Raw genomic sequence first — 6,000 nt, forward strand, 5'->3', positions numbered from 1 at the left:
TAATGCTGCACTTGGACGCAGCGGGGTCCCGTGGCTGATTTTGTAGTGCCCCCGAAAAGCGAACATTCTGTTTTCTTTCTCTTACTTGAATGCAAACTGTTTTGCCTTTCTGAGCCTATAAAGTTCCTGGAGTAGGAAGAGGGGCATTAAGGGTCCAAGCGGGCTTTAAAAGAAACCCACCCGTTTCTCACGGTTACAGTCATTTGTTTTGATCATAGTATGGCTTGTCTCCTCTCTCTCGGTGTTGACGATCCTGTACGTGCAGGGCTCGGTACATCGTCTGTGTTTGCGTGTACGTGCATGTTTCTTTGAAGATTTGAGGGAGAAAGAGTATGAGGGAAAACTCATCAGGTAGGTGTGTAAATCCCAACTCAGAAAGTAATGCAGATGGAACTTCCTCGCAGTCTAATTTTTTTTTCTTAAGTACAAGTGTAGGAACTTTAGTAACAGATGTTGCAAGGTGAGAGACTTCGTTATAAATCTGTCTAGCTTTGGGGATCCTTTAAGATTTACTCCCTAACCAAGTCTTCCTTCTTCTCCTTAGAAGCAAGCATCGTCCATGAAAAAAGTGGAAAAGTAAAAAAATATTTCATCAGACTCTGGGGAATAGGCACCTTGTTTTTCTTTACAGTATTAGCATGTGGTTTCTTTTCCTTGTAAGATTAATGTGTCCCAATGAGGCCGCGGCCACAGACCATGAATTTATTCCGTTTTTGCCTATAGATTTTGCTCCGCGGATTGATAAGCCTCTCAGAAAGACAAGAAAATTGACAGCATTAGGCAGATCTGATTGCTCAATTTTGTCTCAAGTAGTATTTGTTGTGCATAGTGTGTAAGTGTGAAAAATGTTTATATTTTTAGGCCTAAAAATGTGTTTCTCATATAAATGTGTGTTCCAGTATTTAAATTGAGTCAGGTTCCTATGCTCTTAAAAGTTGTTTGAACCATGCCAACTACTGAGATTCAGTTTTACTGACCAATGCTTGGCCTTTAAAATTTATGCTTCGTATTGCATGGTCAAAATCAAGGCAATGTGCTTATCAATAGTTTTTTTAAAAATGCTTTGTCATATATGGAATCAGGCACCAGGCTTCATTCCCTGCAGATTTCTTCTAGCAAGTACCAGGTAGAACCCAGGGCTTTAAATGTGGAAATGATGTACAAATACAGGCTGGATTTAGAAAGTACAAATCACATTCAATTTGGATTATTTTATTTTTATCAATTTTTTTTTTTTTTTTACTATTTTTGAAAATGTTACTACCTCCATTTTTTCCCCTTTCAAAAAAATCATGTCTCTTTAAATACGGTAGCTCCGTCGTTGATTTGAAGGATTTATTTTACCTGTTGTACAGTACAGCCACCTGTTTACTTGTCCCATTAGCTTTGCAATTAGACAGAAACACGTGATGAGAAAAAACTGAACCACAACACTTCTCTCTTTTAGCAGATTGTATTAAGGAGGCCAGAGTAATGGTGAGCCAAGGTTATATACATCCTGTGTTTTGTGCCTTTTTTTTTTGTTGCTAAACTGAGATAAAAGCTTTCGCAAAAGGAACCCTAGGCACCCCACAGGTAATGCTCTTGATTTTCCTAATGGTGGGAAACACTTGGGGAACCTCAGATCTGCCATTGATGAAAGGGCCGCGTGGTCTGCTGGAAAGGTGTAGCGATTGTTGCTAGAAATCTTTACCATTTTCCCAATAGCTCTCTCGTTTATTTATTTTCCTTTTAAACAGAACAGAGGTTTACTAACCATTTTGGTCAGTGCAGATTTAATCTAACGTTTGCCCTATGGAAATAATTGGAGTAATTTGTATTTTTATGCTCAGTTTTTAGAAGTTCTTTTAGAAAATGAAGAGTTATTTTTGAGTGCACATTGGTTAAGCTATTGAGTCCCCATGGTAACCCAGGGCATTTCTCAAAATGCTTTTGAGAAAGAGGTATTTTCTTGGTCTGAATTTACCTGTTTAATTATGTAGCCAGTACTGCAAAATGTCTTTATTCTAGTCACCCGTCACGGTGGCTTAAATGTATACATATATTTCTTGTGTTTCCATGCCACTGCATACAGGACAGTTTTATATTTTCTTAAATGTTAATAAAGATATTTTGAAGCTGCTTTTCTTTTTACCTCTCATATCTAAACATTTCACTTCTGTTCTTAATTATTTTAATTATTTTGGGCCAGTTATTTAGTTATTTCTTTTTGTCTTTCAGGATGACAGTTATTTCCTTGTCTTTGTTTGAAGTAGAGATTGATCCTGAGATTTCGCCCCCAAAAAATCATTACTAAGGAAATGATTTAAAAATCATTAATAAGAAAATATCATGCAACCTGCATCATAGAGGTTTTAAAAATCCTAGACATAATGGAAGGATAGCGATTTATTGGCAACCTCCTATGCATAAGGTCTTTTGTAGGTGCTGAACTTTAAACTTTATTAAAACTTAACAATGGTTCGTTTGAAGCTTTATAATTTTGTACATTGAAATGAAAATTTAAATCATTTTCAAAGACTTTATCTTATTTTTCTTTTTAACATTTATTTATTTTTAAGAGAGGGGAGGGTAAGGGGGGGGGGGGCAGAGAGAGGAAGACAGAGGATCCCAACAGGCTCTAAGCTGTGAGCACCGGATCCTGGGCTGGAACTCCCGAACGGAACCCCTAAGATTGTGATCTGAGCTGAAATCAAGAGTTGGCTGCTCAACTGACCGAGCCACCCAGGTGCCCCTCAATGATTTTATTTATCTATAATTACAACTACTTGAGGTCTTTACATTTTTAAATCTTTTTTTGTGTTATGTTGTTCGGGTAGAATAGTGTTATTTATTCACACTACCCTGAATACTTGGAAATGATTTTGTACTTCCTTTGCTTCAATGATGGTTTTAGACTGTTCATCTATACCCAGTGGATATTAGATATCTGTGTATATTGTGTGACTGTGTCCTTCCCCAAAGAAAGGTAAATAATATTTGTTTCCTTAATGTTAGGTTGACTAAGCAACATTGCCTTTAGTGCTGTGAATGGTGAAATGTCCATGCGCATTACTTACTACGTGGAAGGCACTGTTCTAAGTGTTGATTTTGCTTTATTTTACCCCACAGTTAATCATGTTAATTGAAAATTCTAGTGTCTGCGTCAAGTTTCAGTCAAAGGCTGCATAACATAGCTCAGCTGGGTTCAAATCCCTGCCTGCCCCTTCTTAGCTCTCTGCCTTTGGACCAGCTCCTGAATTGCTTAACCTCTCTAAGCCCTAGTAGTTTCTTCACCTGTGAAATTGGGGTAAAATGGTACCTAACTCAGGGTATTGGGAGGATTTAAAGCAATAATCAGTGTCAAGGACTTAGTTTTGTGCTGGGTACAGATGAGTCCTCCCTGGATGCTAATTGTTAGAAGACAAATGGTACAGGTGTCCTATATCCGTTGTCCCTGCTTTATGTGATGATAGTTGACGTAAACCAAAGTATTCAGAGCATTGGGGGGTGAATCCTGGGCATTTATTTGTCCATGAAGTATCACACTTAGTTTGCTAATGTCTCCGTCATGACAGAAAACCTAGCCTGCCGATCTCAGATTGTGAAACAAATGCGTGCTCTAGACAGGTTTCCGATCCTTATGCCCCTCCGGCTGCCGAGGATCTGTGGGACAGCTTGTACCCAAAAGAGTCCAAGTAGGTGATGTAAGTAAGGAGACCTTGATTCGTCCTTCGCGTGAGTTGGGTCCGCAAGCTGCTGTCAGGATTGATTGAACTGGACTGAATCCATGATGAATCTCAACCAGTAACCCAAGGGTGAAAGTCACCTTGTTGTCAACATCCTCCGGGCCAGCTGGTGAGCCTAACAAAGGTGGAAAAGGCGAGAGGGTCTGCAGCGTGACTCCCCTTTGAATGGCTAGAGGGAAACGTATTCCAAGAGCACATAACCCTTCCCAGGTTTTTTCTAATGTGCTGAGTCCTTGGAACCAGCTGGGATTCAGTCCTGAATTTATAACAAACATGTGCCATAGGCATAGGATATATGAGCTGCGTGCTCTCTCAGTCCTCCAAAATGACATGTAGCATTTCGAACCACAGGCGAGCAGAAATGCTTTGTGATGACACTCTTCATTCTAAGACCAATAGCAGTTTATGACCTTAAACAGTAAATACAATGGATTTGCTCTTCAAACCTATCATTCTGCTTTGTGCTCACAACCCTGACTAAGCGTATGTTTTATTCTTCCGTGTAACGAGGCTGAAATTGCATGTGGGGACTCGGGTAGGGAAGGACACAGGTTGCCTGGACAGGTGATGGTGCATCGTGCTGTCTGTGTTGACAAGGAACTTGCATTTCTTACACCACAGCTGGACAAGTAGAAGGGCGGCCAACTGTTTCTGTATCGCACAGTGAGATTAGCGTGTTCTTGACAGTCCCATAGGATTTACAACAATCTCAGTCCCCCACCCTCATGCTTTGATGTCAGAGACTTTATCCGGGTTGAAAAGAGGAAGTTCCAGGACACTGCTTGTCTCCTCACCCTGTCCCACGTAGTGACCTGCCTCGGTGGCATGGAGAACATTGCTTTCATTTCTTCTGCCAGTTTTTCCAGGTGATGTGATATCCTCCAACGGAAGGAGATATGGTGTCCAGCTCCTATCAGGAGTCATGGGGAAGACAGACTATAGTGCTTTACTCTTCCATCCACGAGTAAAGATGGATGGGACACCTTTACAAGCAGAACACCTACGCTTTCATCTGTTTGACATATTAATATGGCTCTGCTTACGATTTGCTTTAAAGAAAAGGTTCTGTAACTACAAGAGGTTTGCATGCAGACGACCAAATAAGATGAGCCTTTGTGCTCCTGCTTCTCATTGGACCGTCCCTTGCCATCCTGCTTCTCACTGGATGGTACCTTCTCATTGGATGGTACCTTCTCATTGGATGGGACCTTGCCATCCTGCTTCTCACTGGATGGTACCTTCTCATTGGATGGGACCTTCTCATTGGATGGTCCCTTGCCATCCTGCTTCTCATTGGATGGTCCCTTCTCACTGGATGGTCCCTTCTCACTGGATGGTCCCTTGCTCTGAGCCATGGAACTCCTATATGTCACTGCTGGTGAGGTCCTTTCCTTGTGCTCGGGAGCCCCACACACCCCTTCACTAACCAACCTACCCAGAAGCAGACCCATAAGGAGATGCCTGTAGTCACCACTCTTTTCAGCAGGAGCTAAGAAAACCAGAGCATTCCTTCTTCCCTGCTCCCCCACCCGGCCCCACCCCATCTCCCAAACCCAGACTCATGGCATTAAAAAGGATTGCTTCCAGTGGGTTTGTAACTTGGTGTATCACTTTACCCAAGTGATCCTACTCGGGAGGTGAAAAGGCATCTCCTCCTGCACACTCACTCTGGTTATTCTCAGTGCATAGTTGTGAGACACTGGGTGTGTCCCCAGTAAAGGTAAGAGGAAGGTGGCACTAATGGGGTCCTTGAGGAGCCGAAGCAATTGGCCACGCTGACTGAAAGTGGATCCATTAATATAACAAATCTGCCTTGCCACCGTTTCTTGCTCAGTAGAGATTAGTTAGGAACCGGAAGGGCCGGTTTTGCTAATCTGCTGTGATGAATTAGAGCAGCGTGCTTTTCAGACCCACACCTGAGAACTAGACCTGGCCCAGAGTGTTTATTAATACATTCATCTCATTTATCCTTGTTTTCAAGAGGAGAGAGTCATTTTGAAAAAGAAATGTTTTCCATAAGGCGTAGAAGTATTAGAGCATCAAATGCTGCAAGAACATCCCTTAGTCGTGGAGGTGTGGATTTTAAGAAGCCAGAATTTTCTGTATGAGTTATTGACATGAGCTGGCTGGAGAATACAGGAATCACAGAAGGGAGGGGCTCTGGCTGAAATGGAAGCAAGGATCTTCTCTCCTGCTTGACCTCTAGACCTCCCCCAAATGACCTCTGCCCTCTTAAAACATCCGCACAAATCAGCACCTTTCTAGTAAGAAC

The sequence above is a fragment of the Prionailurus viverrinus genome, chromosome A1 (genome assembly GCF_022837055.1).
Source record: "Prionailurus viverrinus isolate Anna chromosome A1, UM_Priviv_1.0, whole genome shotgun sequence".
NCBI classification, from domain to species: Eukaryota; Metazoa; Chordata; class Mammalia; order Carnivora; family Felidae; genus Prionailurus; species Prionailurus viverrinus.